General features: G+C 47.2%; 1 protein-coding gene across 14 annotated transcripts in view; it reads right to left on the bottom strand.

Annotated features, from left to right (window-relative positions):
* LDLRAD4 (low density lipoprotein receptor class A domain containing 4) overlaps window positions 1–24,135 on the bottom strand; it is a 434,322-nt gene that overhangs the window by 390,993 nt on the left and 19,194 nt on the right. The window contains exon 1 of one of the 14 annotated variants that reach the window (XM_055368372.2): window positions 7,800–8,090. The exons of the other annotated variants lie outside the window; for them this stretch is intronic. The gene's annotated coding sequence lies outside the window, so the exon portion shown is untranslated. Of the gene's footprint in view, window positions 1–7,799; window positions 8,091–24,135 lie in introns of those variants that run through there. 14 annotated transcript variants of the gene reach the window in all.

The raw sequence follows: 24,135 nt of genomic DNA on the forward strand, positions 1-24,135 counted from the left end.
GGATGGACCTGCCATTGATGTCTATGTGAGAGAAGATAAAAAAATACAAGGACAGTCCTGGAAAGACAGACATCTGTAAGGAGGGAGGGAGAGGGTGGCAGAAAGAATAGCAACAATAAATAATAAAGCAACAGGAAAAAGGAAATAGTCGGCTGAGTCAGAGAAATGCTACACTCAAGAATCCTGCCACCTCCCACTAATTGTCACATGCCCCAGTCACCCTGAACGGGAGAAAATTTGCCAAGTTCACATAAAACCAATACTACTCAGCTATTTGTCAAAACGGATTAGAGAAAGATTTGCAAAGCACCCTAATACATTTAAGGCATTTATGACAGTACACAAAGCAAAAATCTTCCGCAGCCAGATTTCTGAGACAAAGCCAGATTTCCAGACCCTGACAGGGCCGCCAAAAGGCCAGGGAAGGCTGTTCCACAGACACCAGCCAGCAGTGAGTGGAAGGGAACAGGCTCTATACAGGGTCCCGAGAAGGCTCACAGCAGAACAGGGCGCATTGCTCACACCTTGGCAAGTGGGCACTCAGCTGCCCCTGGGCATAAGGAGGTCAAGGCAATGACCGCCAACAGAAGTTACGGTGTGCTCTCAGGAGATTATCCAAATATCACTTAGAGTCTTCTCTATTTAAGGGGAAGTAACTGACCTGAACTTAGCACCTACTATCCTACAAAATCTACCTGCTATATTCCACCCAATGCCTCCCAAGAAATCCGAGAGGTCCTGTTACACCCATCTTAAAGACAGGGAACCGAGGCTGGACAGACCACACAGCCCAAGGTCAGTTACAGGAGCAGTGGTGCAAGAAGGGGCTTCTCCAAACCACACATTCCCCTCCTGGGGCCTCCATCGGGCCAAGAGACACGAAGGCTGGTCTTGCCCTGCACACCCAGTGGGGCTCAGTCATTACAGGTACAGCCAAGCAAAGGAAAACAGGTGATGGCAACACTTCCTTTCTCAAAGCAGCCGTGGGTGGCTGTAAAGGCAAATTATCCCATGTAAGTGATGCCCCTTGAGTTTGTGAGCAGCACAAATGGAGAGAGGGAGGGAGGGATGGATGGATTATAGGGGAGAATCAGAAAACAGGAGAAAGAAACAAGTGGAAGAAAATGAACCAAAACCACATACCAACGTATGCTTTACATACATATATATGAGCATTCGAAGGCATGTGGTTTCTTTCACTAAGTACCTCTCTAAGAGCTACCGATGTGGGATGTTTTAGCACTAAAACTCATCTTACTCAAAAATCAATCAGAAATTAGGAGGGCTGGGTTCAGCAGCTCACGCCTATAATCCCAGCACTTTCGGAGGCTGAGGCAAGAGAATCACTTCAGCCCAGGAGTTTGAGACCAGCCTGGACAACACAGTGAGACCCTGTCTTTACCAAAAAATAAAAAAATTAGCCAGGCATGGTGGTGTGTGTCTGTAGTCCCAGTGACTCAGGAGACTAAGGCGAGAGGATACACTTGTGGAGTATGAGGCTGCAGTTAGCTATGATCATGCTACCGCACTCCAGCCTGGGCAACAGAGCAGGAAGGAGGGAGAGGAGGAGAGGGGAGGGGAGGGGAGGACGAAGGAAGGAAGGAAGGAATCCACAAACTATGCAAATTCCCCTTTCACTTAGGAAGTCTTATGAACTCGCACAAGTGCTCTGCGGGAATGGCAGCAGCCAGAAATAGCATTTGTTTCAGGAATACTCAGTCATCCCGAATGGAGCACAACAAGATCATTGACCTAAATATTCAATGAACCCACCTAGAGGCCTGCTGTCCAGCATCATGCTGGTTGGAAGTTGTACACGGCGGCAGCACTTGGCCATTCTGGATTAAAATCATGACCTGCCTTTAGATGGTGCTTCTGGGAGGCACCTTTTCACAGAGGTAAAAGGCTAGTTTTTCTGGTGTAATCCTTCCCCTGCCCCATTTGGACATTATTGGTAATCTAGCTAAAGAAAGAGGAAATATGTATCATGAAAGGCTGAACTTCATACTAAGCCAGGAAGAAACATCATTGACCTAAATACTGAATTAATGAACAAGAAATTTATCAATTGGCAAATATCAATAAGGTACAATCAGATCATAAAAGCTTTTACGGGACCCAGTAAAAAGGAAGGAAGAACAATTCTGAAAAAGAATGTAATCTTTGGTTCACACTCAATAGATTATTCCACTCCCTGAGTTTCCCTCTTGTCATCTCTAAACATTTGCTCAAAGAAATTTGAATTTTGAAATCATAAAAGCAAAAATAAAATAAATCGCCAATTCCATGACCATAAAATATTCAAATAGATGCATCTCATTTCAAGTGTTTTCACCATCGTCCCTAGTGGCCATTCATTAGCAGATTCCATGTTAATGCTAACAAAAGAAAAAAAAAAGGATTTCGTAGAATTAACTCATTAAGACAAACCAGGAGCTTCAAAAAGAAAACCCTAACATTCTCTGTCAAGCAAAATACTATGGAAGCATGGAAGAAAAGTAAGGGTACTTACTGAAGGTGTCTGATTATTTAGAATTTAGGAATTTTCAACTGTCTTGGTTGGGAAAAAATGGATTTTGGACAGTGAAATTTCTTTTCTGAATATTAAGTAAATAAATGAAAAACAAAAAGAAATGGAACCAGACATTGGAGATCTAACATGTTTTCAACCACTATCTGGCCATTGTATGCTTTTTTCTTTCTTTCTTTCTTTTGAGATAGGGTTTTGCTCTGTTGCCCAGGCTGAAGTGCGGTGGTGTGATCACAGCCTCCAATTCCTCGGCTCAAGCGATCCTTCTGCCTCAGCCTCGCATTACAGGCCTAAGCCACTGCACCCAGCCCCATTGTATCCTTTTCTCATCTTTACCATTATCCATCTATCCAAACTACCACTACTGTTAAAGCAGGTTTCTCAACCTGGGCACGACAGACACATTGGGTTGGACAAACCCTTGTGATGAGGCTGTCCTGTGGACTGTAGGCAGTCTAACAGCATCCCTGGTCTCTCCCCACTAGATGCTAGGAGCACCTCCCACCTCCCACTTGTGACAACCAAAAATGTCTCCAGACATTGTCAAATGGCCTCTTGGGGACAAAGTCACCCCCAGGTGAGAGCCACTGCTATAAAGCATCCAGACCTATAAAATCATCCCCTATATGATCACTCAGTGTCTCACATCCAGGCTGCAGGCCAGACTCTGAAGCTCAGGCTGCCACCCCACACACGCCTGCCCATGAGCACAGCATGGATGGGGCAGGACAGTGGGTCAGGGAAACCCATCCCTGCTCATGGAAAAGCAACCGCATGTCCACGTCCTACCAGGGATGAGCCAAAAGTGTCATCCCCAAGTCTCACAAACATCATAATTACAGAACGCAAGGACTGGCACTGAATTCCGCTCTGTCCCAGCCATCAAAAGAATGGCGAAATCTCACACTCAGGCCTTGACACTGGGCTTCTGAAGATCATTAAAAGGAAGAACATTTTCAAAGCAGAGGTTTCCACAGAAACCAGGTCATTTTTATTCTCCACGATTCAATTCACCAGCTTAAAAACCAGACCCACGGCACATGGGTTCAGGCCTTTCTGAGCCAGGGCCGCGAGGCTGTGCACGTCTGTCCCGCCGGACCCTCCAGCGCGGCGTGACTCCATGGCAGAAACGTTTTAACTGGAAATGATTTGTGACAGCTCATAAACAGCTCTGAATACAAACCATTGTCAAAGGAAGTATTAACAAATTTGCACTTCTCAAGTTCCCACATAGGCAATTTTCTCATCACTCTGACAAGAGAAATGTTTAAGGAAAAGAAAACAGACAGTTCTGAGTTCTTTGGGCAATATTTTCCAAGTAAGTGCACCAAATTCCGCCAAATGGCAACTTCATTCCAAAAACACAGGTTTCCTTCCCCGGCACACACACCTGCCCCACCGGGCACTGACGCGCCTGGGCTCCCTCCATTCACCTAACCCCTGCTTTTGACGCCTTCCTTAGGAAAGAGAGGCTCTCTCTTCCACGCCAGCACACACACCAGCTTACCAGGGCTCTCGTTTTCAAAGGGCTCTCTATGGAAACATCCATGGGGTGCCAGATTGCTGGATGCTAGTGGGGTCGATCTGTAACCTGACCCAAGTACTCAGCAATGTTCACACCAGTCCTACACACCTGCTGACATTCCTGGGATTTAAACCCAGCTGCCCTAATACAATACTGATCTCGAAGCAAGAAGTCCTCAGAATGTTTTAAAACTGTCCTAACTCAGTATTTCCCAAACTTTAAGGTGCACAAGAATCCCTTTGGATCTTGTTAAAAGGCAGATTTTGATGGGGGGATGGGGTCCAAGGCTGAGGCTGAGAACACATTCCTAACCTGTGCCCATGCAGCTGATCTGTGACCCCAGGAGGGTGACTCAGAGACAGAGCCAAGAAAGGGACCCTATTTTAAAAGAAGAGCCATTTCTACTCCCAACATGGAGAGGACTCACCTCAAATGGCAGGAGGATGCTTTTAGATTCACCCAAGCCTCCCCCCACATCCAGGGCAGTTTGTGATCTGAGTCCTGCCAACATATATAATCACTGTCTCATTTTCCCTAGAATAATCAGGCAGCAAAACCTTGTGCACACACAGCACCTGTTCTCCCAGGGAATCAAAGTGCTTTACATCACGTCTTTCTTGGAAAGAAACTTAGTTTGATTTCTGGACAACAATTAACACATAATATCCTAAATAAGTGATACATCATTTTCTAAGAGGGTAGCAAGCACGAAAGTCAGGCAGAAACAAGATCATGATGAACAAGAGTGATAAAAGTCAGGCCAAAATAACACCAATGCTGATGACAAATCGTCTCCTCACAATAAAAGCAATGATCAAAGCCATCCCTTCCCCAGCCATCCTCATCCTGATAAAATGGAATTCCAGTGCTCAGCAGAAATTCAGATGCACCACATCTCCCTCGGCCAGCTCTCCACCTCAGTGCATCCTCTGGTTCCTCCTCCACTCCAAGCACCCCACAGCCTTGGCCTGGGGAGCCGTCCCTAGGGCCTCAACGCTGCAACAGCCCCTATGGCACCCTGCCTCTCCCTTGGGCCTCCACCGTGATCTATTCCCCAGAGACCCTGACCCTCTGGAAACCTACGCCCAGACACTGCTCTGCTCCAAACCTGGAAGGGCTCCCATTCCACCTGGACCCTGGGCCCTATGGGAAATCACACATACCCACACATATGTTCACACATGCCTATATGTGCACATGCATGCACATGTGCCCTCTGCACCCCTTGCTCCTCTCCAGCCATGTGGCCTTGACCACTCCAGGCAACCTCTCACCCACAGCCTTTGCACAGAGTTGCCTCAGCCTAGAATCTTCCCCAGTACCCATACGGTCACTCCCTGCTCTAATGCTACCTTCTCAGACCCCAACACATCAAACCCCACTCTTCGTTGAGAGTGGAGCCTTTCCATTGTCTGCCTCTGCCTCTCCCAGCACAGACCCTAGGCCAGGAGGAGCTCCCACTGTGTATCTGACAGCACCTGCTGGGTGTGGAGCATCCCGGGGGTGGGGGGGGGGGCGGGCATCTGTCTGCAGCCCCTGTGCCCAGCACACAGCAGGGCTCTGGAAGTATCTGCTGAACCCAGACACCCTGGCTGTGTCTCTGCCCCTTAGTCTCGAGCCCTCACAGGTTCAATCATTTGTTCATATTTCATATTTTCTACTATCATTTCATCTGATGATTACTGTTTTAGTCTCAGTGCCCTATTAAATAAGAAGAATTGGGTTTTTCTTTTATTTAACTTTTTTTGAGACAGGGTCTCATTCTGTTGCCCAGGCTGGGGTATAGTGGAACCATCTCGGCTCACTGCCACCTCTGCCTCCTGGGCTCAAGCGATTCTCATGCCTCACCCTCCTAAGTTGCTGGGACCACAGGCAAGTGCCACTACGCCCAGCTAATTTTGAGGGGTTTTGTAAAGACAAGAGTTTCCCTACGTTTCCCAGTCTAGTCTCAAACTCTTGGGCTCAAATGATCCTCCTGCCTCAGCCTCCCAAAGCTCTGGGATGACAGGCGTGGGCCACCACGCCCAGTGTGTTCTTTTACATGTTTAATTTGTTGAACACAGGTGGACATTTTTGTTTCTTGAGGCTCACTCTAGGTCAGAGTAAGGACTCAGCCAATTCCGTAACCACCATGAATGGAAAGATGCCGCTGGACTTCCTGGCAGAAGCATGGAGGGTCGCTGGCACTCTAGGTCCAGCTATACCTATGGTCAGCTGAGCGACCTTGAAGAGGCGGGATTCTCTCTGTCCGCGCCAGCCCTGCTCAGCTGGGCCAGGGAAACTCCTCCAACCCCCAAACTGCCCAGTCTCCAGACCGTGACCCAGTGCAAACAGACCCTGTCACTGCTGCTGAAAACACTCCAACAGCTCCCCAAGGCCTATAAGATCCCACTCAGCCTCAGAAAAGAAAACCCTGAGTCCACCTGGGGCCCCTCACTCCTCACCCCATCAGCTCTGGGCCCGAAAAGCTCCCTGCCTCCCCTGGGCCTCGGGCTGTGCCCTCCACCCAGACAGGCTCTTCTGCCTTCACGGCATGACACCGCCTGTCCGTGTTCAGCCCTCAGCTCCATCACCTGCCTCCAGAAATCCCTGGGCTTCCCCTCAGTGGAATCTCGCCGGGGCTTATGCTTCTCTGCCAGCACTCTCCTCCCCTCCAGCACTATCTCCCAGCAGCAGGTCTGCATTGACTCATCTGAGTCCTGGATTCCTGGGATGCCCCGTGTCGCAGCAAGCCCCCAAGCACAGGGCCTTCTGCAGCCTCGGCTCTAGGGCTGGGCACACACTGGGCACTCAGTGAGTACCGGCCTGGAGGGCAGGTGAGCAGGCGAGGGAGGTGCCACCGTCCTGCCATGAGATTTGTTATCAAAAACTCACCCGGCAGCTTCCTGTTCAGTGACATCTGAGGGCCAAAGGGTGAGTACAACCTGTGCCAGAGATGCTCCGACACCCAGAACCTAAGCTTAATTCTAATGAAAAGAAATAAAACATGGCAGGTTCTGATCATTGTGCCTTTAAGAGAATATCAAAAAAATTATTCCGAATTCCACTTTCTCTTTTCTTTGAATGCATTCCTTCCTCCCCCCCCACTTCATTTGCAGAACTCGAAGGGTAACACATACTGTACCTCCCACTAGAAATCAACCCCATTAGCACCATGTGTCATAATCAATCCGAAAAGGGGCCCTGCCCACAAGTACTAAATCAGCCTGAGAGCTCTTGGCCATCATAACACTGCTCATTTACCCTGCAGGCTTTGGAGTTCCTTCAAGTGGAGGTGTGGAAAAGGGAAAAAGACTTTTAAAATATTACTCTTCCTAGATGTATATCATGCTTCTTAAAAAAGAGAGAGCAACACCCTTCAGTCAACAGCCTGGGCACATTCATGCTGAGAGCGGTGGCGCCCAGCAAATGCGTCCAGCTTCCCCACCACAGCCGATCACAGCAAGGCTCCGGGAGAGGGTCCTGGTCTCCAGCCTCACACCCCCCACCCCACGTCTGACACTCCTCCTCACCTCCCACCTTCTCCTGTCACCTTCTCGGGTCCTGACAGCACACCCAGGCTGAAAATGGCCACCACCACCACCACCAGGCTCCTCGGAGACTGGGGCCCAGGCAGTGTGATCACACATTTGTATCTGCAGAATATCACTGGCACTTGGGAGCAGGAGCAGTTACAAGGTGCCCAGAGTGAAGCAGGCCTGCACCCTGGACCCCCGGTGCCCCGGTTTCCACGCAAGCACTCACCTGTCTCATGCCATCTGCTCACAGAAGCCTCGTGGTGCAGCTAGTGGTCTGGAAAACCAGCAAAACAACAAGACACAAAGAGAAGCAAAGCCTAACGAGACTACAAGGACACTATTCTAGGAACAGCGCAACACTGCTCTGCAGAAGGGCTCAGAGCCAGACATCCCGGCACAGAAACAGCTGTGGATGTGGAGGGCCGACGGCAAGTGAGGCTGGTTCTGCATGTCACATGAAATGAGGCCTTGACCTCACAGAAGCAAAGAGCATCTTCATTCCTCTCACTGGCAGGACCCCTTGTCATCCATCACATCTGCGGCAGTCCCACCATGCCCAATATGGTGGGGGGCACCACCGAGTTCCCAGGGTGCAGCTGCAGCACCAACCTCATCATCAGTCTGTAATTGTAATAACATTAAGCAATTGGAAGTTCATCATTTGTGCATCAAAGGCTGCCTGAGGTCAGTCACCTGGTCAGACATGGGGCTGTGGCCCGCCCTGGGTCCCCGCACCTAGCGGTACACCTGGCCAAGTGTGCACAATGAATAACTGTGGAAGGCCGGGCACAGTTGCTCACGCCTGTAATCCCAGCACTTTGGGAGGACGAGGTGGGTGGATCACCTGAGCTCAGGAGTTCGAGACCAGCCTGACCAACATGATGAAACCCCGTCTCTACTAAAAATACAAAAATTAGCTGGGTGTGGTGATGGGCGCCTGTAATCCCAGCTACTCCATCCAGAGGCTGAGGCAGGAGAATTGCTTGAACCCAGGAGGTGGAGGTTGCAGTGAGCCGAGATTGCACCACTGCACTCCAGCCTGGGCAACAAGAGCAAAACACCATCTCAAAAAAACAAACAAACAAACAAAAACCAATGAAGCTGGCAAGAGATATATTCTAATACAAGGAGACATTCCAATGCGGACTGTTTCTCCTGGGAGGACCCAAGTCCCCTCCAAACAATCATGTATCTACAGAACCATATAAATGACATTCTTTTCAGTTTGCTTCTTTTAGTCATGAGGGTTGAGTTTCCATATTCATGACTAACTTGTTTTGAAGACCAAGGAGAAAAGCACCATAGCCTCCTCAATAATGGGCCACAAGTCAGGAACTCTGCATTTGGGATAAGCAATTTTTCTTCAAGAATATCATCTCCTTAAAATGCAAACAGAGGCTTCATTGAAGCTGTAGATTTCTTTGGGCAGTATGGTCATCTGAACCATACAGTACTTCTTCCAAGTACTTTCCATTTGTTTGTCAGTCCTCTTCAATTTCTTTTCATCGATGCTTTGTAGTTTTCCTTGTAGAGGTCTTTCGCCTCCTTGGTAAAGTTTATCCCTAGGTATTTTAAATTTTTTGTGGCTACTGCAAATGGAATTGTCATCTTGATTTCTTTTTCACCTAGTTGTTTGTCTATAGAAACAATATTGATTTTTGTATGGTGATTTTGTATCCTGCAACTTTACTGAATTCATTTACCAGTTCTAAGAGTTTTTTGGTAGAGTCTGCAGGTTTTTCTCTATATAAGATCATGTCATTTGCAAACAGGGATAATCTGACTTCCTCCTTTCAAATTTGGATGCCCTTTCTTTCTCTTGCCTGACTGCTCTGGCTATGACTTCCAGTACATGTTGAATAGGAGTGGTGAGAGTGGGCATTCTTTTCTTGTTCCAGTTCTTAAAGGAAAAGCATTCATCTTTTCCCCATTTAGTACGATGTCAGCTGTGGTTTTGTCATTTATGGCCCTTATTGTGTTGAGGTACATTCCTTCTATACCTAGTTTATTGGGAGTTTTTATCATGAATGGGTGCTAAAGGTTATCAAATGCTTTTTCTGCATCTATTGAGATGTTCATGTGGTTTTTGTCCTTCATTCTGCTGATGTGATTTATCACATTTCTTGATTTATGTATACTGAACCATCTTTGCATCCCTGGGATGAATCCCATTCAATCATCATGTACTAGCTTTTTGAAGTGTTGCTGGATTTGGTTTGCTATTATTTTGTGTAGGATTTTTGCATCTATGTTCATCAAGAATATTGACCTGTGGTTTTATTTGCTGTGTTCTTATTTGCTTTTTGTGTCAGGGTTATGCTGGCCTTGTAGAATAAGTCAGGAAGAATTATCTCTGATACAATTTATTTGGAATAGTTTGAGAAGAACTGGTATTAATTCTTCTTTAAAGGTTTGGTAGAATTCAGCAATGAAGCCATCCAGCCCTAGGCCTTTCTGCTGTGACAGTCTTTTATTACTGATTCAACTTCATTACTTGTTAGTCTGCCCAGGTTTTCTTTTTCTTCTTGGCTCAATCTTGGTAGGCTGCATGTGTCCAGGAATTCAGCCATTTCCTCTAGGTTTTTGACTTTAGTGGCATGTAGTTATTCATAATATTCTCTAATGATCCTTTATATTTCTCTGGTATCCATTGTGATGTTTCACTTTTTCACTTCTGATTTTATTTATTTGGGTATTTTTCTCTTTTTTTCTTAGTCTAGTTAATGGTTTGTTAATACTGTTATTTCTTCAAAAATCCAACTTTTTGTTTCATTGATCTTTGTTTTTTTGTCTCAATTTTGTGTATTTCTGCTCTTATCTTTACTTATTTCTTTCTATTAAGCACCAAAATACCAATGACATTCTTCACAGAAATAGAAAAAAAAAAGCCAAAGTTTCATATGGAATTATAAAATAGCCAAAGCAATCCTGAGCAAAAAGAACAAAACTTGAGGTATCACACTACCAGACCTCAAAATATACTCTAAAGCTGTAATAACCCAAACAGCATGATACTGGCATAAAAACAGACACAGATCAATGGAACAGAATAGAGAGAACAGACATTAATCCACATATACACAGCCAACTGATTTCTGACAAAGAGGCCAAGAGCACTCATTAAGGACATTCTCTTCGATAAATGGTGCTGGGCACGTTTACCTATGTAACAAACCAGCACTTCCTGCACATGTACCCCTGAATGTAAAATAAATAAATAAATAAATAAATAATGCTGGGAAAACTATATGCATATGCAGAAAAATAAAACTAGACCCCTACCTCTCACCGTATACAAACATCAACTCAAAATGCATCAAAGACCTAAATGTAAGACACTAAACTCTAAAACCATTAGAAGAAAACACAGGGAAATGCTGCAAGACATTGGTCCAGGGAAAAAATTTATAAGTAAGACTCCAAAAGCATGGGCAACAAAAGCAAAAATAATCAAATGGGATTATATCGACCTAAAAGCTTCTGCACAGCAAGGGAAGCAATCAACAGAGTAAAAACATGACCTACAGAATCGGAGGACATATCTGCAGACAATACATCTGATGAAGGATTAATATACAGAATATACAAGGAACTCAAACATTTCAACAGCAAAAAAAAAAAGATCTAATTTTAAAATGGGAAAATTTGAGTGCAGACATTTCTCAAAAGGAGACATACAAATGATTAACAAATATTAATACATGAAAAATGTGCAACATCACTAATTATCAGGGAAATACAAATCAAAATCACAATGAGGTACCATCTCACCCCAGTTAGGATGGCCACTATCAAAAAGACAAGAAATAAATGTTGGTGTGGATGCAGAGAAAGGGAACTGTTACACGCTGTTGGTGGGAATGTAAGCTAGTACAGTCACTATAGAACAGTATAGAAGTTCCTCTAAAAACTACAACTAGAACTCCCATATGATCCAGCAGGCCTGCTACTTGGCATTTACCCAAAGGAAAGGAAATCAGGATATGGAAGAGACACCTGCACCTCCACGTTTACTGCAGCACTATTCACAATAACCAAGATACAGAATCAACCTAGGTGATCCACAACAGAGGAGCAGAGAGACAAAATGTGGAACATATACACCATGGCGTACCATTCAGCCATACAAAATGAAAAGCCATCATTTGAAGCAACATAGAGGGAACAAGAGGGCATTATGTTAGGTGAAATAAGCCAGGAACAGAAAGTTAAACACCACAGGTTCTCACTCATGTGTGGATGCTGTAAAAAGTTGATCTCATAGAAGTAAAAAGTAGAAAAGAGAATACTAGAAGTTGGGAAGGGTTGTAGGGAAAGGGGGATAGGGAGAGAGTTGTTAAGGTATGCAAAATTACAGCTTGATAGGAGTTCTAGTGTTCTATACCACTGTATGATGACTATAAGTAACAGTAACATAATATACAATTTCAATTAGCTAGGAGGATACTGAATGTTCCCAGCACAAAGAAATGACAAATGTTTGAGACAATGGAGATGCTAATTACCCTGATCTGATCACGACACATATGTATCAAAACATCACTATGTACCCCATAAATATATAATTATTATGTGTCCATTTTTAAAATAAAATACTTCAAAAATGTAAATAACCACAAGCAGTTAACACTTAAAAACACTAAGAGCTATTAACATCTTGGTGTAAAGTAGCTTAGCAGTTAAACTTACAAACCTACTAGCAGGCCAGTGGTTCATTCCACAATTGCTACATCACATCTTATGGGGTGGTCGCTGTGCCGACACCAGCCAATAACCTGCACAGGCACAGAAACAGAAAGCTCTGCCAGGGCAAAGGAGGACACTGGGCATCCAGAGGTGACACTGGACCCTGGGCACCGAGGGGAAGTATGATGTGGAAATAAGGTACTTTTTCTTCTGTCAGACATTTTGTTTTAGTCCAGCTCTTACAATCACATCTCAAAAAAGTGGGGCTATGGCCGGGCGCGGTGGCTCGCGCCTGTAGTCCCAGCACTTTGGGAGGCCGAGGCAGGTGGATCATGAGGTCAGGAGTTTGAGACCAGCCTGACCAATATAGAGAAACACTGTATGTACTAAAAAAATACCAAAATTAGCCAGGCATGGTGGCACACACCTGTAATCCCAGCTACTCAGGAGGCTGAGGCAGTAGAATCGCTTGATCCTGGGAGGTGGAGGTTGCAGTGAGCCGAGATCGTGCCATTGTACCCCAGCCTGAGCAAGAGAGGGAGACTCTGTCTTAAAAAAAAAAAAAAAAAAAAAAAGGCGGGGGCGGGGGGGCGCTGTGTGCAGTTGGACAGGTTTTCTGAACCACTGGGTCACACGGAACAATAAATCTCAACTGGACATCATGACTAAAGGCTCCAGAGTGAGCGGGTTCTCCAGCAAATCCTGTGGCCTATGAAAACTGTGGCAGAAATCGGGAAAAGCTCAGATCCAGTTCTTAAGCGCAGGCGCTTACAGTAGCAACCCTGGAGCGCCATCAGCAAGAACACGGTGACTGGAGATGCAAGACAAGCACACCACCAAGCACAAACTCTGCAGACCCTGTGCGTGCATGGAGGGTGCTGCCAGGGTTGGGCCCCTCACTAAGACCACCTTCATTCACACGACAAGCGGAACATGGCTGAAAATGGGCGGCCGTCAACTGGACCTACTAGCATGCTCTCTACTACAGAGTTTGAAAATTTTACCGTAATAAAAAGTTAAAAATAAAATTATTTAAAGAACAAAGAATAAAAAGCAGTGGTTAGATGCAACATGGCATCCTGGACTGGACCTGGGAACAGAAGAAGGACATTAGTTGGTAGAAGAACTAGTGAAATTCAAGTCAAGTCTATGGTTTTCATTAGCAGTTTTCTACCAACGTTAATTTCTTAGTTGTGATATGCGTGCCATGATTACATATGATGTTAATGCCTTTACAGGAAGCAGGGCATATAGGAACTCTGCACAATCTTCGTAAGTCTTCTGAAAATCTACAATTATTTCAAAACAAAGCTTTTTGTAAAAAAGTGGTGGCTTAGTGACAGAAAGGGGAGGCATATAGAGTTTAAAATCCTGCCGTTGCCCTAAAAACAGAACCTGTAATTCTTACTACCTCCTGGCACCTAAAGCAAGCCTGGTTGGAATTTAAAAGATTGTCTGGTGAGAACGGATATGTTTCTAATCATGACATGTAGAGGTCTAGAGTTTACCCAAGGTCTTTTTTGTCCTTAGCCCACCATCACTGTGTCTGTGTGCAGTGAATACTCATGTTCTATTAGGAAATTTAAAAAAAAAAAAAAAAACCCTTGTAGATAAAAAAACATTACAGATTTTCAGGAACAAAATTAACCTAGTTTACAAAGATCTCCTGTTATTGATCATGATCTACCTGCAGGGCTGTTTGTCTAACCCTGAGGTTATGAAGCACAAATGTTCTCCTTTCTAGTGTGACTAATGGAAAATCAGGTGTGCAGACCTGGTCTGCTAAATGTCGCAACAGGAGAAGACAGCCTCTGACATGGCGCACTCCACAGTTGATCTCTGGAGGCCAATTTTCCAAGACACTGACAAAACGGGGGATTCTAAGCCCATGGATCACGTTTCCTTACAGACTCCTGCCCACTCCAATACCGACTGCAGCCATGACAGCTGGCCAGCCACCCCTTAGGGGCTGTGGTATCTGCATTTTATATGGCACTGACCTCAGCGTGTGTACACCCATCAATAGCTGGAGGGCCAGCATGCCATAAATCACTCTCCCTCTCCTCATCACCAATCAAGCACTTTATAGAAACCTGACCACAGATTTCTGTGAGTGATTTAGACAAGTGGCACGTGGTAACACGACGGTGTTACTGTCTATCCCAAACTCAGGACTGCAGAAATGCACCAGAATGCACATCACCAGGCGCCAGGGCAGCAAGATCCCCAGGGCTGCACAGGGACCCCAAGGGCACAGTGCAGTCTCAGCATGGGCAAAAGCAGGCAGAGCCTGAGGTCAGTGATGGCCGCAGACCACCCAAACCTCTGGAAGCTGCAATTAGCTCTTCAGTGAATGCTTTGTGGTGACTTCAGGCAATACAGGTTATCTGAATTTATCGTTGTTCGCACACTTTAATTAGCCTCTAAAAATACAGGGACCCAACCTTCATGCCAATCTTTGTTCACACATTGAATCCATTTTTAACAATGCATTTTTAATTTGCTCTTGAGCATCTACTTATACATCTGTCAGTGCCTGCCTTGTAATTCCAGGCAGATACTGGCTCTTTAGAAAGGAGTAATAATAGCTGCAGTGCTCTGAGCCCCAAGTGATGCTCTGTGCAAGACACGGGCTCAGCACTTTGCACACTGTTCCCCTTAGTCTCCACCAGGCCAAAAGCAAAAGTCAACAACCCGAGACAAGAAAATCAAGAGGAAGAGAGGCTGGAGAACAGCCAGCATGCACACCAGGTGACAGAGCTGCAAGGGCCCTGCCCCTCACCTGCAGGCCACCAGCTGCCACTCTGAGCTGGGTGATGTGAGAAACTCCAATTGCCTCTGCCCCCTTGAAGCAGAAATGATCATGCTGTCTGCTCTGGTTCCCTCCACTGGAGAAACCCTGCTTTCCACATGTCTTAGGGATACATGGGCCATAGTGAGACGGACAGAGAGCCAGGGTCAAAGATGTGGGCCTGAGAGCCAGCCCTGAGCCTTTTGACTTGGGCTGACCTGGGCACAGCACTTAATCTACCCGATCCTCGGTTTCACATATGAAAAGTGATGATGCTAATAATGCCAATGCCCCATATCATAGCAATTGGCAAAGTCCTGTATGAAGATTAATTAGGTGTGGTAGTATTTCCTGCTGGAATAAACTCAGCAAAAACTTCAGGCAGGCCTCCAAAATTGATATCACTTGAATCCAACACAAGACTACACACGGCTGCCCTCACGTGCCTGTCTCACCTCGTCTCCCCATTATTTCTGATACTGAATAAGCTCTCAAGAACAGAGGGGCTGGGATGAAGTCACACATGCATCCGTACAGCCCAGGTACACATGGGTCCTGCAGACTCAGGATGACTCCTGCCCAGGAGCTCCACATGGAATGGTCGCCCCTGAGGTTTCTCCACATTTTCCCTCATGACGCTGACTCAGGCACAGCTCCCACTTAGGGGAACCCATCCCCCCACCAAACAGAGGGTGCAGTCGACCATAATAAGGCAGATGACATGCTCCCCAGGAACCTCATGTGCAGAGGAAGCAGTGCCTCACGGAACTGCAGGGGCCACAGACGGACCAGATGATTCTGCGCTCTTGCTTGTTTGTTTCTCCCAGAGTACCTAACAAAATTGCTAATGAGGCATATGATGCATGCTTTCTAAATATTTATTAAATTTAACTTTAAAATGAACACTCCCACCTGTCCATGAAGACAGCAAATCTCAACCATGAGGTCAATCCACAAGCTCTGCCAAAAGCTCAAATTCCACACAGAACATTCAGAAGTAAGACCTGCTGTGTGTGTGGATGTGGATGTGCCTGTGACAGGGTGTGCCTTGGGGGAAGAGGGAAGGAGAGGCCTAAGCTTTTGATGGCAACACTTGCAGGTGTAAACATAAATGACTACAATATTAACCACAATACAACCCACATGGGTCAATAAAGATGTTTAAAGATTTCAAGGATTCATTCATAATTATAATAACAAAAAGAGAGACGTAGGTAGGTAACAGAGAAAACTTGGGGCCTTTACCCTAACATTTTATATTTATGTTTGGCAATTAACTTTAATAACTGACAGATCAATAGGAAGGTTGATGGTGGAGGGTGGGCAGGATGAATGGATGTGCAGATGAATGAGTAGATCAGTGGGTAGATGTTAGGACAGATGGATGGATGAATGGATGGGTGGGTAGGTGGATTAGTGGGTTGGATGGGTGGATGAATGGGTGCATGAATGGATGAATAGATGGATGGGTGGGTAGATGGATGGATAGAAGAATGAGTGGGTGAGTGGACAGGAGGTAGATGGATTAATGGATGGGTAGGTGGATGGATGGATGGTGGATTGGTAAGTGGATGAATGGATGGATAGAGGAATGAATGGGTGGGTGGGTGGGTGGGTGAGTTCATGGTGGATAGATGAATGGGTAGATGGGTAGATGGTGGTTGGGGAGATGATGGATGGATGGAGGAATGGGTGGATGGGTATATGGATGGATGGGTAAATGGATAGATGGATGTGTGGGTGCATGAGTGGGTGGATGGATGGATGGATGGATGGATGGATGGGTGAGTGGATGGATAGAGGAATGGGTGCATAGGTGCATGGATGGATGGAGAGATGAATGAGTGGGTGGGTGGGTGGATGTGTGGGTGGGTGAGTGAGTGCATAGTGGATAGATGGATGGGTGGATGGGTAGGTGTTAGCTGGGGAGATCATAGATGGATGGGTAGACGGATGGATGGGTAAATTGATGGATGGATGTGCGGGTGCATGGGTGGGTCGCTGGGTGGGTGGATGGGTGGATGGGTAGGTGGTGGCTGGGGAGATGACAGATGGATGGGTAGACGGATGGATGGGTAAATCGATGGATGAATGTGCGGGTGCATGGGTGGGTGGCTGGATGGTGGATGGATGGGTGGGTGGATGGATAGAGGAATGGGTGGGTAGGTGCACGGATGGATGGACAGATGAATGAGTGAGTGGATGGATGGATGATGGATGGGTGGGTAAATGGATAGAGGAACGGGTGGGTAGGTGCACGGATGGATGGACAGATGAATGAGTGAGTGGATGGATGGATGATGGATGGGTGGGTAAATGGATAGAGGAACGGGTGGGTAGGTGCATGGATGGAAGGACAGATGAACGAGTGGGTGGCTGGGTGGGTGTACAGGTGGCTAGATGGATGGATAGGTGGGTGGGTGGATGGGTGGATGCTGATAAAAAGTTTCAAATGCTGTTCCCACATTTTGTCTCATTGATCCTCCTCATAGGTTGAGAGATATTCCAGTGTCCACCCTACAGAAGTTAGTAACGTGCCCAAGGCTAAGAGCTGGAAGTGGAAGAGGCCGGGGACAACTCAGCTCCTTGGCTCTCACCTCCAAGGGGCCCTGCCTCCCACACCATGCTGCCCATGGAAAGGTGGCCTACTCCCTTGGAAAGTCCAGCTGTAAAACACTCCCAAAGAAAACATGGCCTGACTGGAAAACTAAGATCAGCTGGAGTCAGACATAAAGCCTTTAAGTGCTTCCAGCATACAAAACAGCCCCAAGACACTAAGCTGCTGCAGAACTGAGAGATGTGGAAATGAAGGCACAGGGGCAGAGCAGGCGCCAGGCGCAGAGCAGGCCGGCAGGGAAAAGAGCACCCAGCCCGGGAAAGCTCCTGCCAGCACAGATGGATGGGTGGATGGGTAGGTGGACGGGTAGGTGGACAAGCCCACTGTGTAACAGCTGAAACCCAGGTCGAACAGCTGGGGTCAGAGCTGCGTGAAAGGCCAAAGCTGTTGGATAAGATTTAAATAAGCTACTTCAAAATTACCTTTATTAGAGTTAAGTAAAACAGTACATCTAATGGGTACAATGTACCCTATTGACGTGATGGTTACACTAAAAGCCAAGACTTCACCACAAGGCAATATATCCATATAACAAAACTGCACTTGTACCCCATAAATCTATTTTTTTAATTTTTTAATTAAAAAATAACAATGCAGAGTGGCTTGCAAAAAAAATACCACATTTGCATTTAGTTCTTATTTCTTTTTCTATATACTATACAGACTACATGGGATTTTAAAGGGTAAAATATTACCAACCTCTTTACTATTGTTCTAAAAATCTATCATTAGTAAATGCGTGAAGGTGGTTTTTCCATATCAAAGTGAAGTCCATGAAGGTCTTGCCTGCCTTACCTTAGTTGGATTCCACTAATCACCCGATCACCCCGGCCACAGCTCCAGGCCTGAAACCAAAGTACCAGCAGGAATTAAACAACCTCTTCAAAGAGCTTCCTGAAATCTTAACCTTTAATTGGAAAATGCAGATGATCAAATCAAGCACTGAGGTGACCGGGTAAAACTTGAAATACTGGAATCCTAAACAAAATTGTTTTGATGAATTTCCTGCAGATGTGAAAACAAGCGATTCCAGTAGGTCAACAAGTCAGAAGCACGTTCTTGGTTTAATGAAGCTCTGTTAAACTATTTTCTCTTTTTCCTAGAACCCCAATCTTTTGTTATTGTTTTCAGATGATGTGTGTGTTTGTTTGTGGCTGGCTTCACATCACTCCGGAGGGTTCATAAAGATAGGCCACGAAGCCCCGTGCTTGTAGACACACACCCCGACGGACACTGGCCTCGCGTGATGACGTGTGTGAGAAACCCGCCCCAGTTTGACCTCTGCAGTACATAAGGGTCTGTGGGACGTGAACCCCACGACATTTATTTTTAATCACAGTAAAAGATGTTAGATACACGAGACAACATGACAGTCATCTTTGCAATCCCGGTCTCCAGCAGGAATAATCATGGCGCAGGACCCATTTCACGCATGTCCCTGTGAAAGCAGGATCCAGGATGTTCAGTGGGGAGGGGACCGTGGGGACACAGGAGGATTCTCTACTGACGGCAGAGCGCCCTGCAGCAGGAGGCTGGGACAGTCACCCCTACATTGCCAGCGGTCAGTCAGGAGGAGGAGCTGGAAGGCTGACCCTGGAGTCTCAGCTCAGCAATACCGACTTTCACCAGGAGGCCCAGCCTTCACCTGCTGCTCTCTCTGCCCCGGCATCCGTCCCTCAGGCACGCCCTCAGTCCTACCACACTGACTCCCACATAGCCTGGGTTTTGCTGTCTACCTTGAGGCAGGATCACTGCTCCATTTCAATCCTCAGCGTATCAAGACATTGTGTACAGAGTAATGATGAGCGGGAGACCTGCTGCAGCACCCGGGAGGCTACCCTGGAAGCCTCCGGAATGAACTTCCGCGTGTATACACACAGCGAAAGCACACAGCAGACGCCGGGGCCAGCATGGAACTCGACACTGGTTTGGGTCTTTATAAACCAGCGCCCTGTGAGGTGCCATGTGAGGTGTCCAACAGACACAAATAAAGCCCGCCTTGGCCTGGCACGGTGGCTCATGCCTGTAATCCCAGCATTTCGGGAGGCCGAGGCAGGTGGATCACTTGAGGTCAGGAGTTCCAGACCAGCCTGACCAATATGGAGAAGCCCCGTCTCTACTAAAAATACAAAATTGGCCGCGTAGTGGCACATGCCTGTAATCCCAGCTAATCAGGAGGCCGAGGCAGGAGAATCGCTTGAACGGGACCATTGCACTCCAGCGTGGGCAACAAGAGTGAAACTCCGTCTCAAAAAAAAAAAAAAAAAAAGAAAAGAAAAGAAAAAAAAAGCCCGCCTCGAGTAGGGCCAATTCTCTCTCAGGCAAAAATCGTGAGATTAGACCACAATCTGTTGTCATCCCTCCAAAGCTGCCGTCTCATTTAAATATCCTCTCATCTGGCAGTCACTGAAGACCTACTATGTGCTAGGCGCTCTGGGGGGCACCTGGAATATCAAAGTAAACAGGGGAGTCCCTGATCACTCAGTTCCTGGTCCATGAGGAGAACAGATGCCTGCACAGTCCATTAGAAAATAACGGTGCGCACACATACACGCGCATGCACACATGCACACAAGCATGTACATGCACACACACGCACATGTGCACACATGCACACTACAGTCAAACTCTGAGGATGCACAGGGCAGCACGGACCTCTAGCCCAGGTGCTGACGCTGTCTTGGAGCGCCTCAAGGCCGAGGGAGGCTGAAGCAGCACCTCCCAGGCCAAAGAACCCACAGAATGGCCATGGGAGAGGCAAGAAAGGGCCCAGGGGAGGCTGTGGGCATATGTGGAGGAGGCGGTGTGAAAGCCTTTTTCCGCTTCCCTGCCACCAGCTCACGGGGACATCGGGGCCCTGGGCCTGCGGCCTCAGAGCTCCTTTGGGACCAAGGGCTGAGCTTTCAGCAAGTTGACCCTGCGAGACTAGGGAAGCCTCAGGCTGCTCTGTTGGAAGGTGAATGTGTGACTCTTTCAAAGCACCCTGACCCTGCATGTGCCCACCTCCGTCACCGAAGTAGGTCTGGAGTCGGGTCTTTCAGAATGCTGGTCTAGTTATTTAACTAATGTGCAATGAGTTTCTATGTCCAAGGCCATCCAAAACATGGCAAAGCTAAAGAAATATGTATACACTTAGGAAATCCCTTCCTTGGCCAAACAGGAACAGGGACCCTACAACTGGCATGAGGAGAGTTGCACGGGCCAGCATGCTGCCAGGAGGTCCCCAGAAGTACCCATGGCAAACCAAACAAACAGCGGTCAGGAACTGGGTAAAGGTTGGCTGCAGCACAAACAGCTACAGTCGCAGCCTTTGGCTCCATGGCATCTCATGGCTGGTACAGCCTGCGTGGCCCAGGCCACCATGGAGCAAACCCCACGGGCCACAGCTGGAGGTTTGCCAGCCGGCAACTTGGGGCTCCACTCTTTCCAGGCCCACCAAGGACAGCCAGGGCATCTGCGTCTGGTCCCCAGTCCACACTGTGACTGGCGCAGGCATTACAAGAAAGTGGAACAGAGAGTGAATGAGCGCAGCTGTTCTGAGCCTACTGAAGGTCTCTCCAGCGGGATGGCTGGCCCAAGCCCCCTCTGGACAACTGCTACTTTCATTTGCTCTAAGAGTGTATGATCATTAATACCTGTAATTCATTCTGACTAATCAAAATTCATCCTGGTTAATTCACTAGCTAATTAGAATTTAAAAGAGTGCCACAGCCATTCAGGCAAGCTCATTTAGGAGCTATTGAAATCCTCACACAAGACGTAGGTGAAAAGGGAGAGGGAGTCTGTTTAAACTTCTAAGTGGCCCCTGCACTCCCCTTTGTTCCCTCAAATCCCTGAGCTCAGCAGGCTAATCTCATTGGATTAGCTGCATTAACATTTCCAGTATCCTCTCCCTAACACCAGGCCCCTCCAACCGCAGGCTTCATGGGTCACAAATGTTCTCTCGAGCCCACAGTTACAAGCAGCAATTTTTTTTTTTTTTTTTTTTTTTTGAGACAGAGCCTTGCTCTGTGGCCCAGGCTGGAGTGCAGTGGTGCGATCTCAGCTCACTGCAACCTCTGCCTCCCAGATTCAAGCAATTATCCTGCCTCAGCCCCCTGAGTAGCTGGGATTACAGGTGTGCACCACCATGTCCAGCTAATTTTTGTTATTTTTAGTAGAGACAGGGTTTCACCATGTTGGCCCGGCTGGTCTCGAACTCCTGACCTCAGGTGATCCACCCACCTCGGCCTCCCAAGTGCCGGGATTGCAGACATGAGCCACCCGCCTGGCCTTACAAGCAGCAATCTTAATGTCCCCTCTCCCACCAGAACCTCGGCAGGAACAGGGGCTAGGGCTGTTGAGTAGGAGCAGGAGGCATCTCAGTGAGCTCCCTGGGAACGTGACATTATAAAATCACATTTCCACACAGAAACACAGGCATAGTCACCACCCGGGAGAGGCTGCCTATGTGTAGGCCCCTCCCAGGTATTGAGTCTCTCCAGGATCCTAAAAGTAACCCAGATTTGGTGCAAACCTCACAGAGATGTGAACCCAGGCTGGCAGGACTCTGCAGTCCACGCCCTCTGGCCTGCACCACACCACCCCTCAGTTCTGTGGGTGCTGAGTCCCACATCTGCACATTCTCCCACCTGCCCTCCAAAATAACCCAGCTTATCACAGAAAGAGCACAGAGTAGATGTAAAAAAGTCTTCCTTTTGTGTGAACACTGACAGCCCAAATAAAGAAGGCATCAGGTGCATCCAACAGTGCTTCAAGACACTGATCAATCATAAAATATTGCGTGGCACAGGCACCTCTAATATCCTTCCAGTTGAGCAAAAAATCTATCAACAAGAGGCAATGCATGAAGGGGACCCGCCCAACAGCAGAATGTTTTTAAGAGGGGGCTTCTTCTCGTTTTACAATAAACCACATCCAGTCATCGAGCAATCTGTCTCCAGTTCCAATACTGGAAAATAAGGAAGAGAAATCCTGGGTTCATGCTTAGATGGCTCTGTGATCTCATGCCCTCCAGACTTGGGAAAGGCAGATATTCTGGCACCTGCTGTTAGTTTACAGTTCCCAATAGTTCCTGGGGTTTTAGGTGGATTTTCAGAGCAAGCTTGCGGGTAAGGATGGCTAGGAACAGCCTCACTCCACTGTCCATTTCCTTCACCATCAGCCCAAGCACCGTGACTTCGCAAGGAGGCAGACACATTGACCTTAAGAACCGGGGTGGGCGTCCAGGAGGCCATCAGACTCTCCCCCAGCCTCACATTTTAGAGACAAGATCTTAACAGCATGTGACCTCAGACAAGGTGCTAAATTCCCTAGACCTCAGTTTCCTCATCTGTAAAATGGGACTGATCACTACACTTCCCAACCTCATAAATGAATTACATGGGTCAAATGAAAGAACACATGCAAACTGCTGGACAGCAATGCCTCCATGAAGGGGGTTCTCCATGGGGAAACTGAGGCCAGAGGTCTTGAGTGATCATAGTGACTGGTGCAGGGCTGTCACACAATTGTATGCACTGAGGGAATGGATCTTTGGTTGCTTGGGGGTCAATGCTACTTGGAGACCGAGCTAGGAACAAGAATCCACGTTCCCTGAATGTCTTCGAACTAACTGCTTTTTCCACTGAACAGATCACCCCAGTTCCACTTGGCCGTGGGACCAGGAGTGAAATTATCACCTCTGTCTGCAATGCAAGAACCAATCAGCCACCCGGCAGTCACTGTCCACAAGCCCATGAACCACAGAACCTTCCTTGGTACTAAGTATATGAACTAGAAGCTCTGGGAACTAAGAGACCATCTACGGTGGCCTCAGAGAGCCACATCCTATCAGATCACAGGAGGAAGCAGCCAGGACACCAGTGAGTCTGCCAGTGCCCAGGACGTGGGGTGATGCACTTAGTCCCCTGCATTTCCCAGCAGGCACCTGCGCCATCTCATCTGACAGTCAGAGTAACCCTGCAAGCAGGCAGATGTCATGATCCCATTTTCAAGATGAGGGAGCAGGACTTGGACTGGCCAAAGGCCACAGCCCAGAACAAGAGCAAGCTGGCCTCCAGAGCCCAAGCCAGCATGCCTAGCAGGTGTCCTATGAGTGGAGCCTCCAGGGATAACCCAAGATCACAAAGACAGAGACGCCTGCTGCTTCTTAAGTCACTGTGTTTCATTCTCCATTAAATATAAAACAGAACTCTACCTGCACACATTATGCCCCCAAGCACAGTCCCTTATGGAATGTTACAATCCTCATCTCTAAACTGAGATGGAACCACGCTGGTTCCAAGCAAGACTATGGAGGAAGGGAGTCCACAGTTCCAGGGACAAAGCAAAGGGGAATTAAAACGTAACCTCAGAGGAAGATGTCAACACGTCTGCAAAAGAAAATTAATTCCAACTGTGATCTGAAAGTCCGACATGGAACACCAGGTGCAGGAGACACCCCCACTCCAACAGCAGCTCAGAAAC

Source organism: Gorilla gorilla, chromosome 17 (genome assembly GCF_029281585.2).
Source record: "Gorilla gorilla gorilla isolate KB3781 chromosome 17, NHGRI_mGorGor1-v2.1_pri, whole genome shotgun sequence".
Classification (NCBI taxonomy): domain Eukaryota; kingdom Metazoa; phylum Chordata; class Mammalia; order Primates; family Hominidae; genus Gorilla; species Gorilla gorilla.